The sequence below is a fragment of the Hemibagrus wyckioides genome, linkage group LG04 (genome assembly GCF_019097595.1).
Source record: "Hemibagrus wyckioides isolate EC202008001 linkage group LG04, SWU_Hwy_1.0, whole genome shotgun sequence".
Taxonomy (NCBI): Eukaryota; Metazoa; Chordata; class Actinopteri; order Siluriformes; family Bagridae; genus Hemibagrus; species Hemibagrus wyckioides.
Window position 1 is genome coordinate 15,526,943 of NC_080713.1, and position 25,930 is coordinate 15,552,872.

Consider the following 25,930-nt stretch of genomic DNA (forward strand, 5'->3'; position numbering starts at 1 on the left):
GATGCTTTCTATCTTCAGTCTCCTCTTTAGGAACTGAAATGCATGTTCAATTTGGTTAAAATTTGGTGATTGACTTGGTTAGTCATAAACCTTCCTTTTTCCCATGATGAAGTCCATTCTTGTGTTGGCAGTAGGTTTTGGGTCATTGTCTTGCTACCTTATAAAGGAATTACCATTTTATTAATTCTCTGCTACCATCATGAGTTACATCAACAATAATAATTATTGAGCAGCCATGCAAGCCCAATAATTGACATAATCTTCACTGTGCTTGAGCAATGAGCTTGTATGTTTTGTATCACAGACAGGCCATTTCTTTCTCCACACTAGAACCTTTGAGGCTTATTTCTGTATTTCCTTGAAAAGTGGTATGTCCTCTATATTTCTGCTCTCAAAAGACTTGGCAGATGATAGATTGTGATACCTTCATGCCTGAGTATTGGCAAGTGATGCATTGTCTCGTTCCCTTCTCAGGGATCAGGGTTACATATGAAATTCCCCTTTTGAGGGAATGCTGTGTCATGGCTTTACACCATTGGTCAGAGCAGTGGTCATAGGTCTTAATGGCCAGAAACCTGAGTGAACATGCGAGAGTGGTAAGGCAGCAGCATCCAAACATCCTAGTTCACCAAACACTCTATGATAATGAAATCTCCAAATCTGCTCCTTTACCTAAGAAAACTATTCATAAAAAACTTGACTAAACAAATGTGTTTTCAGCCTGGAAATAAACACAGAGACTGTGCCTAATTGCCAAACACTAATTGAAAGGCTGTTCCATAACTGTGGGGCTTTGTAAGAAAAAAAACTCTGCCCCTGCTGTAGCCTTTACTACTTGAGGTACTGTCAAATAGCCTGCACATTTTAATCCATGTAGGCAAGGGGGATCATAAGAAAACAAAAGTTTGCTTAGGTACTGTGGTGCAGGACCATTCAGTGCTTTATAATTCAGTAGTAGTATTTCTTTATCAATGCCAAATTTGACTGGGAGCCAATGCATTGTGGAAACGATAGGAGTGATGTGTTCTTCTGTTTCTTGTTAGGACACTAGCTTCTGCATTCTAGACTAACTGGAGCTTGTTTATGCACCTACTGGAACATCCAGACAGTAAGGCATTACAGTAATCCAGAGGTATCTAGAGGTAACAAAAGCATGAACTATTTTCAATTCAATTCAATTCAATTTATTTGTATAGCACCTTTTACAATGGACATTGTCTCAACGCAGCTTTACAAAAGAAGAGAAACAGAAAAAGGATGGGGAAAAAATTATTAAATTAAATTAAATTATTAAATTATTTAATCACTATTATATCCCTAACGAGCAAGCCTGCAGCGATGATGGCAGGGAAGAGCTCCCTGTGATTATATGAGGAAGAAACCTTGAGAGGAACCAGGCTCAGAAGGGAACCCATCCTCATTTGGGTGACACTGAACAGTAAATAGTGTAACTGTAACTAATTAATGTCCTTTCTACAACAGCAATCAAGGACCCTTGAGGAACTATTAGGTCACTGTAGTTTCTGAGGTTATTATAGGCACTAATTCCTTGCAATCACAAGCTGACAGATGTAATGGCAGATCTGTGATGGTGTGAAAGTCCCCAAGTGGCTCTCTCCATGGCTGTCTCCTGGATCACAGGCTGTCCCCATAGATGCATCCACAGCATCACTGAGCACCACCAAGCGACGAGACTCTGACCAGTGGCAGAGGCAGTAGTCACACTGGAAACTCTGAACACTGTGAGCTTGGGAGTGGGGGAGAGTGGGGGAGAGAGAGAGAGAGAGAGAGAGAGAGAGAGAGAGAGAGAGAGAAAAAAAGATTAAGATTAAATATGCTAGTGATCATGTGATGTTTAAAGACAATGTAGGTTATGTCTAAAGTGCAGGCAGGGACTCTGGCAAGACTAGCTATGACAGCATAACTAAAAGGGAGAGCCAGAGGGTGACAGACATGAAGGCTTCTCGGAACATAAAGCATCCAACCACTTCACAGTCAGCAAACCTGAGCAACTTGCGAGGGTGGTAAGGCGACAGCATCCAAACATCCCAGTACACCAAACACTCTATGCCCATGAACCTTCCAGATCTGTTCCTATACCTAAGAAAATTATACACTGAAAGCTTGAATAAACAAATGTGTCTTCAGCCTAGACTTAAACATTTAGACTGTGTCTGAATCCCGAACACTAATTCGAAGGCTGTTCCATAACTGTGGGGCTGTGTAAGAAAAAACTCTGCCCTCTGCTGTAGATGTTGCTACTTGAGGTACTACCAAATAACCTGTACCCTTTGATCAGAGTAGGCGTGACAGATCATAAATAACCAAAAGATTGCGAGACCATTTATTATTTTGTAGGTCTGTAATAGTATTTTATAATCAGTACGAAGTTTGACTGGGAGCCAGTGCAGTGTGGCTAAGATAGGAGTGATGTGTTCATATCTTCTGGTTCTAGTTAGGACTCTAGTTGCTGGACTAGCTGGAGCTCCTACTGGATCATCCAGACAGTAAGGCATTACAATAATCCAACATAGAGGTAACAAAAGTATGAACTAGTTTCTCTGCATCATGAAGTGACATCATATTTCTTATCTTAGCAATATTTCTGAGATGAAAGAAGGCTACCCTTCTGATATTACCTATATGAGCTTCAAACGAAAGACCAGAGTCAATAATCACACCGAGATTTTTTACTGCTGGTCAAGATGAAACAGAAAGACCATCCACAGTTACTCTGTAATCAGAGCGCTTACTTCTAGCTGCATGTGGTCTTAGTACAAGCACCTCTGTCTTGTCAGAGTTAAGCAGGAGGAAGTTAGTGACCATCCACTGTCTAATGTCCTTTACACATTCTTCAATCATAATAAGCTGGTGTCTCTCATCTGACTTAGCTGAAACATATAGCTGTGTGTCATCGGCATAACAGTGGAAGCTAAAACCATGTTTACGAGTAATTGCACCAAGGGGTAGCATATATAAGGAGAAAAGCAGTGGGGCTAAAACAGAACTTTGTGGAACACCGAACATAACCTTAGTATGTATAGAGAAGTCACCATCTAGATCTACAAACTGATAATGATCAGTCAAATAAGAACTGAACCAAGAGAGGGCTGTTCCTTTAACACCAACAACATGTTCTAGCCTATCAAGTACAATAGTGTGGTTAATGATGTAAAAAGCTGCACTAAGATCGAGTAACACCAGTAAGGAGACACAACCCTGATAAGAAGCCAGTAACATGTCATTTACCACTTTAACCAGTGCTGTCTCTGTGCTATGATGAGGTCTAAATCCTGACTGATACATTTCATGAATGTTATTCCTATGTAAGTATAAACATAACTGCTGTGCTACAGCCTTTTCTAGGATCTTGGATATAAAGGGCAGGTTTGATATTGGCCTTTAGTTAGACAGCTGACAGGAGTCAAGGTACGTTTTTTTAATCAGGGGTTTGATAACTGCTAACTTAAAAGATTTAGGCATATAGCCAGTGCTAAGGGAATAATTTATCATTTTCAGAAGGGGTTTGGTAGCTACTGGTAATATCTGTTACCAGTAAAAAAAAAAGTAAAGACGTGGGTAAAGGATCTAGTTAGTTTTGCTACAGTACTAAATAAAAATTTAGGATTGTTTTTGTTATATTTGATTAGTGCAGAGAGACATGCTGATCTAGCAGTACTAAGAGAATTTTTGTAGCTTAGAAGGCTTTCTTTCCACACTAATTTAGTTTGATGTCATTTATATTCTAGTTTCCTAGCTGATTGTTTTAAAGCTTGTGTGTGGTCATTGTACCAGGGTGCTAGTTTCTTGTAAACTATTTTTAACTACTATTCATAAACTACTATGTAAATAAAAATGAGTGGAATCAACTCTGTGAACTTATTTTTTTAGGCTACATAAGTTAGGTTAGTATAAAGAACTTCAAATGTGTTGAATTGATGTCTGGGTTTTTGTGTGGTGCCTAGCTTATCATGAATAACTGCGACACGTCCTCCCCTGCCTGTTAAACATAGGGTTCATGTATATAACTATAACCAGGTGTACAAGCTTCATTTAATGCTTCATACCTGTTTGGCTTAATCCATGTTTCTGTTAAACATAGAACACTAAACTCCTGATCAGTAATCAGTTCATTAATAATAAGTGCTTTAGATGAAATAGATCATATATTTAACAGTCCTAGCTTCAGTGCTGGCTATGCATTCACTATCTAGTTTTATGTTTTATGTTAATCAATTTACTAAAACAAATTTTCTGATTGTTAAAACATTAATTGTCTAGCTCGGGGAACAGACACAGTTTTAATGCTATGAACCCTGGGTGACAACTCATTGCAGCTAGCAGACGGTCAGATTAGCCTGCTTGTCTGCTCCCTGGCCCTGGTTCTGGATTGTCACCGATTAACTAGACCTGTTCTAAGACTCCTTAGAGATGTCCTGTGCTGCAAGAAGTGAGAGCAGCACCTTCCCGAGTGGGATGGACACCGTCCTGTCCTAACAGGCCAACCTTGCCCTCAAACAAGCTCCATTAGCTCAATATTACTCTTAGTAACCTCAAACTGATGAAGGCATATATCATTAGCTCCTACATGGAAAACTATCTTCGAGAACCTATGCTTGCCTAGGACCCTAAGATCACCTGCTATGTCCGGCACCCTGGCTCATGGAATACACCTAACCTGTGCTGCTGGAGCCCCTAAAGGCCAAGCTAATTTCACATGCATTAAGATAGTCTCCTATAACCAGAGCTCTTTCAGGTTTCCCAGTGGGTGCTTCACTGAGGAGAGCAAACCTGTTGGACATGTGAAGGAGTGGAGTGGTGCTCCTGTGGGAAGCCATGACGTTAGCCTTGGCTTTGCGACTATGCCGCCAAGTCATCACCCATTCACCCCACTGTGAGGGCTCTAATGCCAGAGTTGGGGGTTATTAACTCCACCTAAGACAGCCAGACTTCCTCCTACAGACACTACACTACTCTCACTATCGCTACCCCTCTCTAGTGTCTGGATGCGCACCTCTAAAGCTAATATCTTCTCCATCAGAGAGCTAACTAGCATACACTTATCACAAGTAAAATTAACGCTAACAACGAAGGAAGAATTACTAAACATTCTGCAACTCACACACTGTACAAGCTGAAAGTTAGTCGTACTTTATGATTACATACTTTAAGTGAATTAAACCTGGATATTGAAGAGCATAGAAGTGGATTTCCTCCGATTGCTGTTTGAAGACCGAAAAAACGAACAGTTAACTGCAATATGCAAGTAAAGATTTTGAAAATGAAACCTGACAGCATAAAATATTCAGGCAAAAGAGAAAATTAGACGATATAAACTAAGATTACAATGCCGACACAGGCAAGAAGCTCGGCGGTAACCACTTCAAACACAGGAAGTCATCTAGTCTTTTGGCATCATGTAGAGACATTATATTTCTTAACTTAGCAATATTTCTGAGATTAAAGATGGCTAACTTAGTAAAATTATCTACATGAGCTTCAATTGGAAGACTGAAGTCAATAATCACACCAAGGTCTTTTACTGCTGCACATCATGAAACAGAAAGGCCATCCAGAATTACTCTCTAATCAGAAAGCTTACTTCTGGCTGCATATGGCCCTTGTACAAACAGATCTGTCTTGTCAGAATTAAGCAGGATGAAGTTAGTAAGTATACACTGTCTAATGTACTTTACACATTCTTGAATCTTAGTATACTGGAGCCTCTCAGAACTCATTTACTTAAACATACAGTATACTGTGTATCATCAGCATAACAGCAGAAACTAATACCATGTTAACCGATAAGTGCACCAAGAGGTAGCATATAACGGTAAAAGCAGTGGACCTAAAACAGTACCATGTGGAACACCAAATATAACGTTAGTATGCTTAGCAAAGTCACAATTTAGATCTACAAACTGATACGATCAGTCAAATAAGACCTGTTCTGTTAACACCAACAAGCCTATCAAGTATAATAATATGGTCAGTGCTGTCAAAAGCTGCACTACGATCAAAGAAGTCTGATCAGAATTGTATACCCCTATAGTTGGGGGAAGGAGTGTTTCTCTGCTGGTGTAAGGACGACACACCAGCCCAATGATGGAATCCAGCAGCGTGGGTGAAGGGATCTCATGTCCTATCTTTCCTTTGCGCTTCTAGAAGAATGTGCTTCATTTATTAGAATTTGACTTCATTTTTTTTTATACTCTGTGTATAATGATAATCTAACTCCAATTAATAATTAATATAAGTATAATCTGATGCTGATCACAATTTAGAGGGTTGACTAATTTAATTTATTAAGTAGATAGAAAACTGAAATGATTGAACATAAGTCTATTTAAACTTAAACCTGGGTTTCTCCATACAAGTTTAAGTTTCGGTTTGTTCTAATTTAACTTTAAACCGAGGCATTCTCCATTCAAGTTTAAGTCCAGGCTACTCCATTCCAACTTAAACGTAGGCATGCTTTAAATGATCTTATAGAAATTTTAGATTGCATTGTCTACATTGATGTTATATACCGAGTGCACTGGCTGCATTGGGGGTTTTTTGCCAATTTTCCTCTTATACACCCAGAGCAAATATTTTTGAACTCCACTGCTATACTGGAAACACCAGCCTTATTTCCAGGCAACTTATGTGTCATCAAAGTTGAGGGAATCCCCAAGGCCATGTGCTGGGCAGCCAAGGACAGCCACAACCCCAGTCCATGAGAGAGGCACCTGTCAGAAGTGTACTGCGATGGCAGTACCCCCCAAGAGTGGGACCCAAGTTTGGAACCATGATCTTCCAAAAATGAGGGGGTACTTGACCCTTGGATGGGTAAATTAGATAGTCAAACTTCTTGACATTCTCACTTGACATATGGTGTCCCTTCAGAGGCAGGAGAAGGTGTTTCAAAGCTAGAAGTCCTCGGTTTCAGTCAGTTTATGAGATAATTGACGGCCTCCCATATTCCCGGGAACCACCATCACCAAACTGTTGGAGGTGGTGGGAGTGAAAGCTAGGTATGGATTCTTCCAGGACCTAGACACCTTTGTGTGAAGGTCCAGGAAAAAATGGGAGACAGTGTTATGGTGGCAGCACAAGTCCTGAAGTCTGGTAGCAATCATCCATCTTCGAATGAACAATGCTATCCTGCTTGTCAATCCAAGCTGAGCTTGGCTAATGCACATGTGACTACCTCAAGCAGACTGATGGGGCCCACACTGTCACCCACAGTAAGCAGCATTGAGTTCCCTCAAAAGGGAACCCAGGGCTCGAACCAAGAGGAGACATTCAGAGCTATTAATTGTTTGGGTTCAGGGCACACCTGAGAAATAAAAACACCTGTCAATGATGGGCTTTAACATTCAATACTTTGAGATGTGACAATATACATATGTAGAAGTAGTGTTGAATATGCAAAAAAAATTTGATAAAATATATAAAAGATATAATTATATAGATGGAGGAACCTGTTGCCTTTTGGCCATTGTCTACCAGGGATATCACAATGATCAATATTATTAGTAACATTAAAACTATATTCAGTATCATGGATATAGTTAACACTTGTAACATACAGTTAACACTATTTTGTCTTTAAATCCTTACAGTCAAAATCACAAAAATCACACTTAAAATGACTAAAGTGAAAGCATAAAGTGGTTATTTAACACAGGAAGGGTCCAGCACAAATCATGTTTGCTGCTAATTCATAGACTTGGGTGTCTTCATCAACTCTCATTGGCATTATTTATAGCATTTCTTCTAGGCTTCCAATCCTTTGATCCTCCCCAGCACAAAAAAAAACATTATATTATATATTGCACTCATGTCAAAGGACATGCTGATGATAAAAGGTTAAATACATCAATATTTGACATCTCTCAGACTTTCCCAAACCTACTGCAACACAAATCTATTTATAGAATTCTATAAAAAAATGTGGTTATGAATGCTATTAAAATAGTTAAAGAATTTAAAGGAGAACATTAATTTTAACTTCAAGATAATTTTTCAGTCATTTCTCTTAAAACTGCCCATAGCAAAATTTTGTTGCTCAGAAAGATGTTTTTCTAGTCTCATGAGACTGAATTGAGCTCTCATTACAAGCTTGACTTTGTATTTTCTATTTCTCCTAAAGGTGACTTAGGAGAAACAAAGAGACGAAACAGAGATGCAACACGGGTGTTACTTAAGAAACATTTCAGAAATCTGAGACATACACTATATTGCCAAAAGTATTCGCTCACCTGCCTTGACTCGCATATGAACTTAAGTGACATCCCATTCCTAATCCATAGGGTTCAATATGACGTCGGTCCACCCTTTGCAGCTATAACAGCTTCAACTCTTCTGGGAAGGCTGTCCACAAGGTTTAGGAGTGTGTTTATGGGAATTTTTGACCATTCTTCCAGAAGCGCATTTGTGAGGTCACACACTGATGTTGGACGAGAAGGCCTGGCTCTCAGTCTCCGTTCTAATTCATCCCAAAGGTGTTCTATCGGGTTGAGGTCAGGACTCTGTGCAGGCCAGTCAAGTTCATCCACACCAGACTCTGTCATCCATGTCTTTATGGACCTTGCTTTGTGCACTGGTGCACAGTCATGTTGGAAGAGGAAGGGGCCAGCTCCAAACTGTTCCCACAAAGTTGGGAGCATGGAATTTTCCAAAATGTCTTGGTATGCTGAAGCATTCAGAGTTCCTTTCACTGGAACTAAGGGGCCAAGCCCAGCTCCTGAAAAACAACCCCACACCATAATCCCCCCGCCACCAAACTTTACACTTGGCACAATGCAGTCAGACAAGTACCGTTCTCCTGGCAACTGCCAAACCCAGACTCGTCCATCAGATTGCCAGATGGAGAAGCGCGATTCGTCACTCCAGAGAACGCGGCTCCACTGCTCTAGAGTCCAGTGGTGGCGTGCTTTACACCACTGCATCCGACGCTTTGCATTGCACTTGGTGATGTATGGCTTGGATGCAGCTGCTCGGCCATGGAAACCCATTCCATGAAGCTCTCTGCGCACTGTTCTTGAGCTAATCTGAAGGCCACATTAAGTTTGGACATCTGTAGCGATTGACTCTGCAGAAAGTTGGCAACCTCTTCGCACTATGCACCTCAGCATCCGCTGACCCCGCTCCGTCAGTTTACATGGCCTACTACTTTGTGGCTGAGTTGCTGTCGTTCCCAAACACTTCCACGTTCTTATAATACAGCTGACAGTTGACTGTGGAATATTTAGGAGCGAGGAAATTTCATGACTGGATTTGTTGCACAGGTGGCATCCTATCACAGTTCCACGCTGGAATTCACTGAGCTCCTGAGAGCGACCCATTCTTTCACAAATGTTTGTAAAAACAGTCTGCATGCCTAGCATGCTTGATTTTATACACCTGTGGCCATGGAAGTGATTGGAACACCTGATTCTGATTATTTGGATGGGTGAGCGAATACTTTTGGCAATTATAGTGTACATGAGAAACAGAATTACATTTGAAGGAGAAGCAAATGAGCCATATTTAACACCGTAATGAGATTAAAGCCAGATATAAATGAGAAGCATGAAACACAAATGAGAAATATTATAGTTTTATTTAACATCTCAAACACTCAGTTAACAGCATACAATATTAAGCACAGGCCTAATTTCATCTTCATGGACGACAGTGCTCCAGCTCATCGAGGTTGCATCATTAGGGAATGGCTGCTGGAGGCTGGGGTACCTCAATTGGAGTGACCTGCACTTTCTCCAGACCCTGAATCCCATAGAAAACCAATAGGATCAGCTGAGTCGCCGTGTAGAGGCTCGTAACCCTGCTCCCCAGAACCTCAATGACCTGAGGGCCGCCCTCCAAGAAGAGTGGAATGTCATGCCTCAGCAGACAACAAGTCGACTCGTGAACAGCATGAGACGTCGTTGTCAAGCTGTAATTGATGGTCAAGGGCACATTATTGAGACATTGACATTTTTTGTTGTGGTATACCCACCACTGTTGTTGGCTTTTGTTTCAATAAATTGTTTGAGATGAAATCACCATTGCATGCTTCTACTTAAATGCCCTACTTTCATGATATAATATCACTGTAGCATGAACTTTTTACATTTTCCATAAATTTCACCTAAAAGCCAAATATCCTTAACTTTTTGTGAGTAGTGTATTAAATAAATAAATGAAAGAAAAACTTAAATGTTCAAAATAAAAAGTATATTGGGTAATAAAGCCAAACCAAAATCTGGCAAATCAAATATTAAATGATACTGAAACAAAATGTCAATGATATTAAGTGCAATACTGCTCAAATTATTATTATTGCCTAAAGTATGTTATACTTAAAACAAAACAATGGGACATCTGACCATCATACCTTCTCCTGATCTAAGAATGTCAAAATGGTGAATGGAAGCATCATTTTCATTTAAAATATCTCATGGTGTAAAGATTTTCACTGCCATCCTCAAAGTGCACAAAGGCAAAATGTCCTGTGAACAAACCATAAAAATATATATTAGAAAAATAAATTAGCAAATTGTGGGACCACAAATTTCCAGTTTACCCCATTTTTTCCAAGATGCTCTACCAAAATGTACTTTGATGCTTTGGATAATTATTGCACACATCAAACTGATAAATGCATTGATATAATTTTAGATTGTTTTATGTCTGTTTTATGGCCTTTTCTACTGCTGTACCACTTAACCTATGAACAATGCTTTCTTTAATATAAAATGAGTTAAAGCAGTGTTATTTATACCTGATTGATGATGTGTTGGAGATGGAGACTCTGGAACATCTCCTGCATTTTTTTTGTCGGAATTCTTCTTCTTTTTGAAGATTTCTGTAGCATGCTTCTGGAAACAACCGCATTCAAGAAAAGTAGATTTATCAAGATAATCTTTCATCTTTAATCATTAACTAACTATGAAGTGGTTTTAACTTACATGCTGGCTCCTAGTTGATAATAACCGTGTTAATCACTTCAGAAATTCGGCGCGAAAAATTTAAACCCAGCTTCACCGTCCACTTTCTCAGTCGTTTTCTTCTTCTTCTTCTTAATTGATTTGCGGCTTGGAAAGTGGGTGGTGCAGTAGTACTGCCACCTAAAGGACTGGATGAATGATGCGGTAAACATAATTTATCGCAATCATTGGAAGCGCTTGCAGATATCACGCCTTTTTTGCTGTGTGAAAAAAAAAACTTCTCACCAACACAACAAGCTAACGCTAACGTTGGTTTAATAATAATAATAATAATAAAAAAAAGTTATGGTGTTCAATCATTACCAACCTCCTTACACTACCAGTCAAATTTTGGACACATCTTCCCATGGTATTTCCTGATGCTTATTTCTTTCTACATTGTAAAACCGAAATACACAATAATCTCATTTGAACAGTTGATATTGAGATGTCTGCTACTTATGCTCTGTAAAGCCTTCATAATCTAATCTGAGGTGCTGTTAATTGGTGATTTCTGAGGCTGGTAATTAAATGAACTTCTCCTCTGCAGCAGAGGTAAATTTTGGTCTTTAAAAATTTTGATCTCATCTTCATTTTCCTTTGCTATGGGTGGGTCCACTGAAAGGTCCTAGGATTTTAAGAAATTGACAATTTACTTATATATAACTGGCTCATTTATACATAGAATCCAAAAATTGTACATTTGTAAACTACATTCGTAAATAACATATCTGTACATTCATTTAAACAATTTATATTGTTACTTGTGTATATAGTGCAATATTTTTTTTTGTTTTTCTTATAGTTTTGTTTTTCTAAGTTATTTTCCATCCTTACTGTGTAATTCTTATGTATGCCTGCATTATCATGTATGTTTGCAATATGTCCATACTTTCTTCTGCACTAGAGCTCCTGTTGCCAAGTCAAATTCCTTGTGTGTGTAAACATACTTGGTAATAAAGTTCTTTCTAACTTCTGACTTATATTGTGGAAAACAAAAGTATATGAACAGTATGTCAAACCGAAAAATCATTGTAGGTAGGTAATAAATACAGGGAAGAGTCATGTAAAAAAAAATTTACACACACGACATCACTAACAACTATTATACATTTACCTGACAGCTTTATTTAATCATGTGGTCAACAATGGCATAAATCAGCTTCTGTGTGTGATGAAAAGTCATTATTCATCACTTGATTTAATTAAACTAATACATTTCTTAGCATTTTTAATTGCAGATTGTCATTGCAAATGCAGGAATTGCAATCATTTAAAATAAATAACAACTTAGAGGTTCTTTCTCATGTATATTAACTTCACTGACACCCTCCTCTTTAGAATATTGGAATTCCCTGTTGAAATTCATGTTTAATGCTGGGGAAGGCTGTCTTGTCAAAATGATCCATAATGCAATTACTATCACCAAAAGTTGATTGAGAACTAGGACTCTAGATACACTTGTCTTTCTTACATCGCCTAACTCATTGGCAGAATCCATTCTTTACAGTTCATCATGGAGGTCTATGAATTTATCTCTATTTTCCAAGTTTTTCATATCTGATTCATGGCAGTTTAGCATGTATAGTACATGCATAGATCAGGATGATTTTAGGAGTGCATTAATAAGTAGTGAGAGCATATTATTAAAATTCTAAATTGAGTGCAGTCAGATATCACTATATGATATGCCACTAAAACTGATGAATTATTACTGATTATTATAAATGAAAGTCTGTCCTGTTTGTTCATTGTAATTTCTAATAACTTGGCATGCCTTCCCAAATTCACTAAATCCCAACACAATTTTAAATAAAGCCATTCATTAAGCTTTACTACCTTACCAGGAGTGTAGCTAGGTCTCCTTTCTCATGAATTAATTATAATTTACAAAGATACAGTCCAGTGAATAGTGTCCATAAAACTGCACACACATAATATGTGGTAAAACAGCAAAAGAGCATAGTACACCCATATGCACAGCCCGTCCATGCCATTCCTTTTTTCTCTCTGGGCCTAAATGTATGCCTGAGTGGTGTAATTGTGTGGCAAATTCATGCTATTCCTACACAGCCTTTCTATGGTCCGCTCTGCTGCACTCCATGGTGAATAACAAATTGGCCTTTTCTTTGAGAATTGAGGCTAAACGATGGTTTCACCTAGAAAAGAAAACTGTCTGCCTATCTTCATAAGGGTGCTCTGCATCAAAGAGCAATAAATCCTATCCCACATGACCATCTCTGATTAAACACAAGCAGTAGATATCTTTTCACAGCTTTCTCTGCCTCCCTTCCATTTAAAACCTCAGATAAGTAGCCCTGGCACTTGTGACTAGCTGATTATGCTTCAGGAATAACATACCCTTTACATCTGGACTTAAGATCCACTAACTGCTCAGCACCAGGGTATTTCAAAATGGCAAATTTCCCATGTGATTCAAATTACGATATGTATTTATTGTTGTAGAGATCTTATAGAAAAGCCCATGGATCACAAAGTGCAACAGCTGTGGCCAGTTAGGTCACTGTTTTACTTTTAACTCAGGGTTTTAGACATTGGAGTTTCATTGGAGGCTATTTAATATTTCATACCTTTTTGTTTTTCAGTATGTATGGAGAAAGAGAAGAGAGAATGCATTAAAGCAATGTTTCTCCAAATGAGCTCAATCTAATTAACTCACTTTTATTACTTTTTGCCCTGTTACTAACATGTCAGTGTATTCTAAGGTATGGTCTTGCCCTATAAATTCCATTCAGTTCTAAAAGCCAAATCTGGGGGTAGACACTTACTTAGACCATACTGTCACAGAAACTCACTGATGAATGACTGGGCTGTTAAAGATATCCTATAATGCTGCTGAAAAATAGAATCAATGTTTCATTCAGAAACATGAATAGAACAATGCTGAATATGGCCTCAAGGAAATATGTCACAAATACTATGAGAGCAAGACTGAATTACAAATAACCATGAATTTCTGATGCATGTAATATGGTGTAATTACTTATAAGCTAAAAAGCATAAAGTTCCAAAATAAAGTGCACACTTTTAATTTCATGAATTTTTGTTTGCTCATATTCTGAGATAACCACTTCAAATGTAAAACTATATAAATAAATAATTAAATAAATAAAAAACAAATAAGTAAATAAAACTTTAATTGTACTAATAGAAACTAATAACAGAGCAAGACAGATAGGGGAATCTGGTTAGGTCTGACCCCTGTGCTCATACAGACCCGTGTAAAAATGCATATACATATACACATTATGCATATGAATGCATTCTTACCTTACATCAAACTTAAATAAATGGTTAAAGAAAAGTGAAATCAATATTCAAAATGGTATTTTCTCTTCATTAAAAACGGATTGTTAGATTTACTATAAATATGAGTAGTTCTCTACAGTACAGACCAGTGTATGTCATAAAAGTGTTTAAAGTATTTGATTAGTTTTGTTTTTATGACTAATGTTAAAAAAGATTTTTAAACATGGAAGCTTAAGTTTATCTTAATGTATTAAGACATGTGTTCATGTTCGTTTGATGTTATATAGTCTTCTAAGTACTATACACACCAGTAATGCTACAGCATTAGCAAATGTCTTTATTATGTGTGCAAGGTCAAAAGGCCTAATCTTGTATTACTGGATTTGCTAAAACCAAAAGCAACATTATAGGCAAACTGTTGGCTTACTGACATACTCTTGGATAATGGAATGAACTTTAGCTATAACTAGCCTGTAAGATAAGCAATCAAAAAACATTCTTTGTGCAAATGTTCACAGGCCAAACTTTGTAACACATTTGTTAAGCATTAAATAAACAGAATGTGGAATACAGACTCCTTTTATTAATGGGTTAAACACACCTCATGAAACTTATACTTCATGGTGGCTAGCATGTCTGCAAGTAATCCCTTCATTCAATTCTAATCCTAAAATATTAACTTCAACTAAGTTAATTCCCTTTCACTTACTTTTGCTTCATATTATCAAACTCTTTTCCCTCCCCTAAGCTACAGTAAGATCTATTAGTCCCTCTTCACCTATTTCACCCTTTTACACACACACACACACACACACACAAAGCTATTTAGATTACAGGAGTCTGCTCTCAATGACTCTAAACATCTCATTATCAAATGTTACCTGAGCTAGCAGCCCAGTATTGTAAGTATAAGTGTCATTACTTCTCCCCACCCATAGTCTTTGCAGTCTTCTTTTCCGTTTTTTGTCTTGGTATAAATGTCAACATTTCCCTTTTGTGCAGATTACATGAATTCCCACATCAGTGCTGACATCAATGCTGAACACATCAATGCTGAACTGTGGGAATTGAGCATTTGATTTCAGGTAATGTAGAAGCAAACAAAATACCACTGGAGGAACTGGCAGGGCCTTATTGTCTTATTGTCTAATCGGAGGCCATAATTTCAGACATATTCCCACTGGGGGTCTCTTCACCTTATAAATTTTATATATATGTATATATATATATATATATATATATATATATATATATATATATATATATATATATATATATTTATATAACGTTTTTTGCTTCAACCTTCAAATTCTTTGAAATTTAATTGATCCTCATGTTCTTTATACTCAAAGCTGGGTTTTTACTGTTTGCTTTTGGACTGATTTTGGTGTTGCTGACAAAAATTGCATATTCATAGCATAGTCATTATAAAGTGTTACGGAAACAAGATTTTGTTGGAATTAACCTATACAGTGACACAAGTAAATTCTTTCTTAAAACTGGCTTTATTCACATAAGCAAGCTAAAATAAAAACATTAGGAGACAAGTTATTGTAATTCACATAATTCACTGTAAGGTGGTGGCTTCCTTCCTTCACAGTACCTACAGGTCAAAAACATTTTCCTATATTATGCTTTATTGCACTAATTAATTTAATCATGAGTCATGAGGTGAGCAGAACATTTCGTTTTCCACATTTTTCATTCATCAGCTGCACTGATTTAGCCCATGTCTTGGTTAGCTGCAGGCCATACAGATAAGGATCAGTAGATGATTGGGCACACACATTCTTAACATGGCTGACCTTTAACATTTCAGAGGAAGAAGGGAATAGCTTGTCATTATGTGTAAAAGCACTGATTTCTTCCTTCTTAGGTTTGTCATTGACATTGAGAGTTTTCCTATTAACTCATTAATGACAAGACACATTGCTCCATAAAGAAGAGTTAGGACTGGGAGTTTCCTGGGTGAGGAGGAATTCATCATCCCCCATTTCATTGTTATCAGCTGTATTGATGTCCACTGTTCAATTATAAGTGCAAAACTGTTCATAGCAATTGCACTCAGACACCATCATAGGAACATAGCAACATTGCATGCTGTACAATTTTTAAAAAAGACTATGTACTCTATATTTCTCGCAATAGAAAAAAAATATTTACTGACTATTTAGCAGACTATTTCACAACTATTAGCACACTTTTACCCAAAGTCCCTTATCCTAAAGCCTAAATATTGGATGTCTTATATTACAAGCATAAATTTAAATTTCAGGAGCACTTTAAAGTCTCCAGTCTATGTATTGTTATGTTTCTGTATGAGTGGGTTTCCATTGGAGTCTCCTGTTTCTTCCCACCTCCCAAAAATATGCTAGTAGATGGACTGGCTATACCAAATTGCCCCTGTGTGAATAAGCATGTGAATGTGTATGAAAATTGTGCTCTGTGATGGACCACCATGTTTCTGCTTTAAGCCCATTGTTACTGAATGTGACTGAATAAGAAAAATAATGTAAGGTGCTGTTTTGAATTCACCAAAGCAGACCAGGGGACTAGTGAGTAGTGTTTAGCTGGAATGTTTCTTTGTAGATCAGAACACACTGCGGTGGTACTGTAGTCACCAAGACCAGTGAAAAGGAACATAAGCTGCAGTTTTAAAGGCCTTGAGTGGGCAGGCCTTGAAGGTGTGACAATACAAAAGCCAAGGGGAGGTGGAACTCACAGGTGTCATTCCCTGGTATGACAATGCAAAAGCCTAGGGGTGATACTCTTAAACAAAGCATTGAATGGGAGAAAGATCCCTAGAGTTGCCCCCCCAACTGTCAGCTAGTACAGTTCCTGATCACTGTCTGATTTGATCAGTGGTGAGAGCTGGGATATATAAATTATTATTCAAAGAAAAATGTATGTTGCAGTAGATTCTAGAGTGACCTCAAAATATGTTTTCCTACAGTGCTACACCTGATCAAAGCTGGAGGATCAATAAAGAATTCAAATTATCCCACTTATACAGCATTAATTCAGGTGTGAGTGAGATATCGTTTGTTTTGGGGGAAATTATTCATCTCTGTTGAATCTCATTGTCTCAGAAGGGGTTATGTACTTTTCTTCTGTATTAGATATAGCCTATTGGTATCAAGTCAAATAGAGTACTTTATGAAGTGGATAAGTAACAATGACATGGACCATTTTCTGTGCAGATCCCTCAAAACTATACCAGGTTACATATGTAACCCAGTTCCTTAAGAAGGGAATATGTATGTCTATGTGAAGGCTTTATTGAAGAAGTTGTGCCTGAAGGTCCGCGTGCACACATACCAATTTAATGGCTCAAGATAGTCTGAAGATCTCCTACCTTTTTAAGGGAGGCCAAGGCTAAGAGCAGAGCCATCTTAAGGGTCAGAAACCTCTCAGAAGCTGACTCCATGGGCCCAAAGTGAGCTTCCAGCAGCTCCCCAGGACCACAAAGAGGTCCCAGGAGGAGAGGCACAGTCTACAGGATGGCCTCAGCTGCCTGTCACTGCACAGAAAATGAGAGACCAGAGGGTGCCTACCCATGGAGGCCTCAAGGTATGTGGAGGCCACAGGTATGTGGTTTGCAGCAATGGCGGCCATGTACACTTTTGAAGTAGTGGGACACAGGCCCCAAGAAAGGCAAGACTGCGGAAACTCCAGCATTGTACCAACCAGGCAGTGAACTGGGTCCTGACAACACTGATCGCACCAGAGGCAAAAAAGCTTTCACTTCAGATCATATAGCTTTCTAGCGGAGGGACACATAGCATTTAACATAGAGTCATAGACATAGAGTCTCCATACACATAGAGTCTTCACTACCTCAGATGAGAGGCTTTCCACTAGGAACTGGTCCCCATCAGGGGCCAGACCCAGAGCTTCCACATCTTGGGGCAGGGGCATAGGATTACCCACTGCACCTAAGAGAGGAGATCTTTCCTGATGGGAATTTTCCAAGGAGTGCTGTCTAAGAGGGAGACAAGGAAAGGTGTACAGGCCATGTCCACTTCCGCCTTGCCAAAAATCTGCCAAATACGCTCCACCATCTGCGAGTCTGCCACTACCCAGGCCTCAGCACATGCCTCGACAGGAAGTCTGCATCCTGATTTACATGATCTAGGATGAAAATTGCTCTCAGGGAAAAGAAACCTGGTCTCTTCCCAGAGCAGAATCTGCTGCACCAACCTGAACAGAGGGCAGAAATTGCAGACCGCCCTGATGATTGATATTGGAAACTACTGAAGTGCTGTCTGTGCGCACCAACATATGGTAGCCCCTGAGGTGTGGGAGGAAGTGTTTCAATGCTAGAAACACAGCCCTCATCTCCAGGCAAATTATGATTTGATTGACAAATTATGAGATAAGGCCCCTCCCAGAGACCCTGAATCATCATTGAAAAGCGACTTGCAACAATGACACATCTCTAGAGTGGGACCCACGCTCAGGAATCAGGGTCTTTATTCTAAATAAGAAGGGTACGAAGCCCATAGCACATAACTCTTATGACCCTAAGGGGATGCCTCCGGGGATGAAAGCCCAAACCCCTGAGCAACAGATGGAATGGCCTTATGTGAAGCATACCTAAAGAGAAAACATTTGCTGCTACCACCATCAACTTCGTGCTGATCTCCCTGGCACCCTGAAGCAGCAAGCTGGCAGGTCCTGGGGGAAAAGGGAGCGAGGTGGCTTGGGAAAAAAGATGGGCAGAATAAGGACTCTCCCAGGACCTCGATACCTCAGCAAGAAGGTCCAGAAAAAATGACAGTTGCTGTTGTGAGAGTGGCACGTGGACTGAAGTCAGAAATTGGTCATCAAGCTTAGAGCAAACAACACTATTTTTCTCTTTAGGCCTATTTAAATTTAATTTAGTGATGCCACACATTACAAACTCAAGGTGCTCCTCAAACGCTACTGATTGCGGTGGCAGACTGAGAGAGGAATGCCCCCCCACACCTACCTCAAAGCCCGACATGGACAACAATATAGCCTCTTTCGGATTGGGAGAAATCACTGAGCAAACTCCCAAATCTGAAACAGAGATATCAGAGGCAAGGGATAGTACAAGAGAAAGGGAAAGACCCATTTCTTGTTCCGCTTCCACCAACTCAACCTGCAAACCCCATCGGCAGATGTGGGACCCGAAGCACAAGGCGCAGAAGCTTGGTTGGAAGATACAGCCAAGCAGGATCAGAGCTTGTAAGAATAAGTCTCTTGCTATGCACGAAACCAGATCCCTTGAGAGCTGACCGGGCATGCTCTTCACCCAAACAAACAACAAAAAGAGCATCAAGCACAACTTCCTCAATGAAGCGTTCCCATAGCGTCAGCCATGATGCAGCATCGAGTTCCCTTGAATGGGAACTGCATTTCTCTCCTGGTCTTGTTTGTTGATATGTTGGGACAATTACACTGCTGGGAGAAAGAAAAGATAAGACAGGGAAAGGGAAAAAGCACTGTGAAAGATTGATAGCTTTGGTCTACATTTTCAATTATAAATTAGAATGCAAGCTCCTCTGGGATACAAGGGCTCTATTTGTAATTAAGAAACAAATGCTGCATAATAGAGTGACGGCAAAAAAGTTTGCTCTTTGTAACCTTCGGCCAATTAGTTTGATAAAATAGCTGTTTAGAATTTTTTTGCCCTGGAAATGTAGACTGATACAATAAAGTGTCCAATTGTTTGTAATTATTTTCCACTTGAGCAGTAGAGGAAGTCTATGCCATGTATGGAGGATGTTGTCTTACTTAAATTGATAACTGTGTACTGTTATAACTCCTCATTCCCATCCCCATCTCAAATGCAGACAATGCAAATTAAACATAATACAAGTGACAAAATCAGCACTCTTCCATGATAAAAGTGTACATATGCCATGGTTATCTTTTAATATCGAATACATATACTGTATATATCCATGGCAGAAACCAGTGGGACCCATGTACACCCATCTACTGTCTGAAGAAATCTACTAGACAGTAGAGGTCTTTGTGGAAGAATTGGGGACAAAAAGCCATAGCTCCCACATGCAAACAAGGCTAAGCAACTCAAGTGTGCACAAAAACATTGGAACTGTGGTGCAGAAAAATGGCAGCACAGCAATTGCTCAAAATATTTCGCCGAAGCAGGAGGCAGAAGGGCTGGAGAGCAGTGCAATGATGAGTGTATGCAGGCAACAGTGAAGCATGGTGAAGGTTCCTTGCAAGTTTGAGGCTGCATTTCTGCAACTGGATTTGGAGATTTTCTGGAGAAACTCTAAGGTCAACTATAAGTGGTAATTATTGGGAAAATTTCGGAACAGCAGCCACAAAATGGAAGACAATGTAAAGTCACAGAGCAGGGTCACCGAGTGCTTAGGTAAAGGGTGCATTGATGTCACCAATGCTTTGCTGATTCTTAACTAATATAAGTGCAAAAAATTGTGCAACAGTCTTCATGGTGTGGGTTTCCATGGCTGGCGGGTGGGATGCAAGCCTCATATCACCAAGTATAATGCCAAGTATCAGATTGAGTCATATAAAGCATGCCACCCCGGGATTCTGGAGCAGTTGAAACTACACCAAGTTATGTATGTAACCCGGTTCCCTGAGAAGGGAACGAGATGCTGCGTCATGACTGACACTATGGGAACGCTTCAGTGACAAAGTTTTGTTTGAAGCTCTGTATGCACACACACCAATTTAAAGGCTCTGATTGGACATGTGATAAAGGGAGTTTGCACCAATAAGTCCAAATAAGGGCATCTATGTCACAGTACTCCAGCTTCTATTTTTCTAAAAGAAGTGCAAGTGGATGCTTGGGGTGTGGCAAGCAATGCAGCATAGCCTTGGACATGCCAGGGGCAAATTCTAAGCAGGTGGGGGTGACTAATAGAGCCTGCAGATCTACCCTTCTAAGGGCTAAGGCTAAGATGGGGGAGGGGAGGCGTGGTCTACAGGATGGCCTCAGCCGCCTGGCACCATGCAGAAAACGAGAGACCAGAGGGTGCCTACCCAAGGATGGCCCAAGAACAAGTTTGTGGTTGGCAGCAATGGCGGCCACGTACACATTTAAAGTAGAGGGGGACAGGCCCTGAAAAAGACGAGAGTGCAAGAACTCCAGCACTGTACCGACCAGGCAGTGAACTGAGTACTGACTGCACTGACCGCACCAGAGGCAAAAAAGCCTCCACTTCAGAGAATACAGCTTTCTAGTGTTTCCATCCAGATTTATGTGCCCTGTGATGGAAATCGCTCTCAGCGAAAGAATCCTGGTCTCTGCCCAGAGCAGAATCTGCTGTGCCAACCTGAACAGAGGGTGACAATGGAAGATGGTCCAGGCTGTTCACTGCGGCGATGTATAAATTCAATGAATGCTGCCAACTGACGCTTCTCTTCTTGGTGTCAGTTGATGACCTTGCTCACTGCATCTCCGAACAGGCCCTGAGGCAAAATTGGGACATCTTGGAGAAAGGACTTATCTCTGGACTTAATCCCTTTTAAGTTAAGCCACAGGTGCCTCTCCATCTGCTTCGTGCCATAGAGCACGAGATCTGTGGCTCAGTGTAGCTCAGAGACTGTCTCAGGGTTAAATCCCTCACCACAGCTCTTTTAGCAGGTCAGCCTGGTAGGCCTGCAAGACTGGCGATGAAGGGGAGCAATAGCTCACAATCACTTCAACCCTCAGCATGGCTGCATACCCATGATTTTCAAGCCTAACAATGGCTGAATAATTAGAGGAGGCCAGGGAAAAAATGTATGCCAAATATGGATTCCCCCAGGACCTCGATACCTCAGCATGGAGGTTGGGGAAAAGCAGCAGCATGCACACCAGTTTAAATTTAATTTAGCATCAGCTCGCATTAAAACATCAAGGAGCTCCTTGAATGCCACTGACTGCAGTGGCAGATCAAGAGAGTGCCCCTCCTCGCCTACCTCGAGCACCTCAGAGCCTGACGCAGACACCAAAATATACTGGAGTAATAAGAAGCTGGAGTAATATGACTTATGCCCTTATGTGGACTTATTGGCACATATTCTCTTCGTCACATGTCCTATCTGAGCCTTTAAATTTGAGTGTGTGCGCACAGAGCTTCCCATAGCATCAGTCATGATGCAGCATTGAGTTCCCTCAAAAGGGAACATGTTCTGTGGAGTGATGAATCAGGCATCTCTGTTTGGCAGTCCAATGGGTGAGACTGGGTTTGGCAGATGCCAGGAGAACTACTTGCCTGACTGCATTGTGCCACCTGCAAAGTTTGGTGAAGGACGCATAATAGTGTATAATAGCTTTTTTAAGGGGTTTGATTAGACTTCCAGTAATGGGAAACTTTCAGGGAAGGCCCTTTCCAATGTGACTGTGGCCAATGCAAAAACAAGGTTCATAAAGACATCATTGGATGGGTTTGGTGTAGAAGAACTTAACTGGCCCACACAGATCCCTGACCCAGCTCAACAACAAATGAACACCCCTGGAATGAACTTAAACGTGACCTTACAAATGCTATACTGGATGAATTGGCAAAAATTCCCACAGAAACACCACATTTTGAGAAAAGCCTGATCAGATGAGTGGAAGTTGTTAAAGCTGCAGCGGTAGCTCAAGTGGTTAAGACTCAGGGTTGTTGATTGGAAGGTTGAACTTCACGCCCCAGCACCACCAAGCTGCCTCTGCTGGGCCCCTTAGCAAGTCCTTTAACCCGCTCTGCTCCAGGGGTGCCCCATCATGGCTGACCCTATGCTCTGACCCCAACCTCCAAAGCTGGGATATGCAAAGAAATAATTTTACTGTGCTGTGTTGCATTTAAGTTCATGTCACAGTCACTGCTGGTGGCATATTATGGATATGTCAGCAAAACAGGATTAAATACAAGATTAGCCCCAACGCACATTAATGTGTAATAACCTGACATGTCTGCATGAATCTATAGTTTGTGCTAGAAGAAAGCAGCCCCAGCCTCAACTACATGGAGTGTTGGTGGTGCTGTTGTTCTTGGTTCCACAAAGGTAAAAAGAAATCTGCTTTTATCCATTTGTTACAGCAAATAAGAATTTTTTTTTTTCAAGAGAAAGGGAAGTCTTTTATTTATTTAGCAGATGCTTTTATTCAAAGTGCTCAGTGTATTGGATTAAGAGCGTTGTTTAAGTGCTTTTTTAGTGGGGACAAGTCAGGGGTTAATGGGTCTTTAACAGCTTTATACCAGCCAGTCCTGCCACTGTTTGTTGAATGTATGTCTGAATGTAGCATACCTAATTATTATTTAGTTAATTCATAGCACTAAATAACATGAATTACTTTGATAAATTAGAAATTCATTAGTTAATTTTTGGTAAATATAATTGCCTTTTTTTCATTGTCATTGTAGGTACACATATTCATTATAGAGTTCTGTAATTGTTAGGTAACATCATATTCCTAAGTGTATTCCTGTGCATCTGGGTTTTCTGACTGTTTTTGTATTGTTTTAATGGGGTACAACTTTTGTTTATGAATGGGCACCCAATGTTAATGTGTTACAGTATATTACTGCACTATGTTTGTTGTTATTTTTTATTAGGGGTCTGAGCACTGTACAAGATTCTAAGGTCATTTGTAAAATGTCATGCATAAGGTGCAGAGTTAAGGTCACATAACTGTTTTTTAGAAACCATATGTCCAATTGAGCTGAAAGTTGGTATAATGCCTAAGTGAATCTTTGAGGATGAACTGAATACTTAAACAAACAAAGCCATTGGCTTTTTTTCTGAAGCCATTTGACAGGGTAAACACTGAACTACTGTTAAGAAACTTGAAAGAATGGTCCCCTCTAAGAACCCCCTAATTACTGATTCAGTCAGCCAACTTAAGGAGCACATTTAAAATGCTTTTAAAAAAGACTGTAATATATATATACAGCTCTGGAAAAAATGAGACCACTGCCCAATCTCCAAATTTGAACCCTATTTAAAACCTCTGGAATGTCATCAAGAGGAAGATGGATGGTCACAAACCATCAAGCAAAGCTGAGCTGTTTTTTTTTTTTGCAAAAAGAGTAGTATAAAGTTACCCAACAGCAATGTGAAAAACTGGTGGAGAGCATGCCAAAATGCATGCAAATCGGGGTTTTTCCACCAAATACTGATTTGTTAATGTTATTTAGCAAAAGCATTAACACAATTTGTTTACAAACTATTTGCATATTGTTTTATTTGAGTTATTAAAGCTCTGCAAATACTGCATGATCTTGGGTTATTTTGATGTGTTGTCATTTCCTTTAAATATACACTCTAAATAACAATAGTTATATTTTGAATTTAGAAATATTGTCAGTAGTTAACAAAAAATTAAACAAAACTGTTCATTTCAATAATACATGCACCTGTACATATATAGTATATCCATCTAAAATGTGCTTTTGGGACCATTTAGTTTCATCCACTCAAATTTTTTCTTAATATGTAATACACGCTTTTGAGAACTTTTTCGATTTTCACAATTTTGTTGTCAAACTACAGAGTGTGAACCTCAGAAATGTTCAAATACATGTTGACATTTATAAACATACCACATGCCACATCAGTCAAAAAATTGAATGGCCAAATATATGGCCTCTTCCAGCCTAATAATTTTAGCCAATTGCATGTAAGTACTGAAAGAGTCACGTCTTCTGAATGTAACGGCAAATTTCTATAAACTTTACAATACATATTTAGTTTAGGACACTCTTTGGGCACCCATCACATTTCATTCAAATGAAAATTTAAAACTTTTTTGTTTGTTTTTTGAAAGTTATCTTTCTAATTATTATTATTGAATAGATTATTGAATTATCAATTCAATTATTATTATTGAATGTTAAGCTATTTAAATTATGTTTATGCATAGTGCAAGTTAAAGGACATTTTTATGTGAATTGATTAACACCAGTAACACACATTTGATCTGCTAATCAGGTTTTAGCAGGCATTTTATCATCAGGTTATCATCATGAAACACAGGGATGTACTTTCTAGTAGTTGCAGTCTTACTCACATTGGCCAGTGGGAACATCCTCACAAAACTTGGTACGCATATGCATGGATTGCCTTTTTGGTTTTGTGTATCTTGGCAAGAACTTACCACCAGGGGTAATGTGTGGACCCCACATATCACCACTTGATGATGATGATGATGATGATGATGATTATTATTATTATTATTATTATTATTATTATTATGATTATTGTTGTTGTTGTTGTTGTTGTAATTATTATTATACTACCCCTATTATTATGACAGTCCTTTGAATGCTGTGTATGCTTTTTATATGTTCTGGCACAGCGATAGAGGACACTCCCAGCTACCTTCTAAACAGATTTTCTGTATGCCACTCAAGCCCTTTAGCACCATCAATAGGGCAAATATGGACATATTTTTGAACAATAACTCAGACAGGCAATCTCATAGAAACTGTTCCATCTGATTCCATTGAAGGAGCAAATGTTGGATCCAATTAGTTTGTGTTTTCTCAAACAAGAAATTTAGCAATTTGAATTTTAACAAGCTAGTTCACATATTCTACCTCAATTGTTGTTCAGAGATCCCTTGTCCTTTATTATGTATGGTTTTCGTTAGTTTCTGTTGAGCTTTTGTGATTTCTCTTGATGTTTTCTTGATATTGTTCTGGATTAAACCCTTATTTTGAAACAGCAGTGTACAACAGAGTGTACATGGTACAATGCTTCCCATAGTGCAT

The 25,930-nt window shown here is 39.2% G+C and overlaps 1 long non-coding RNA gene across 1 annotated transcript in view; it reads right to left on the reverse strand.

Moving 5' to 3' along the window:
* Positions 1-1,161: 1,161 nt before the first annotated feature.
* Positions 1,162-25,930, reverse strand: part of LOC131352134 (uncharacterized) — a 30,301-nt gene continuing 5,532 nt past the window's right edge. The window contains exon 3 of the long non-coding RNA XR_009204474.1: positions 1,162-1,747. This is a non-coding gene — a long non-coding RNA (uncharacterized LOC131352134). The remainder of the gene's footprint in view (positions 1,748-25,930) is intronic.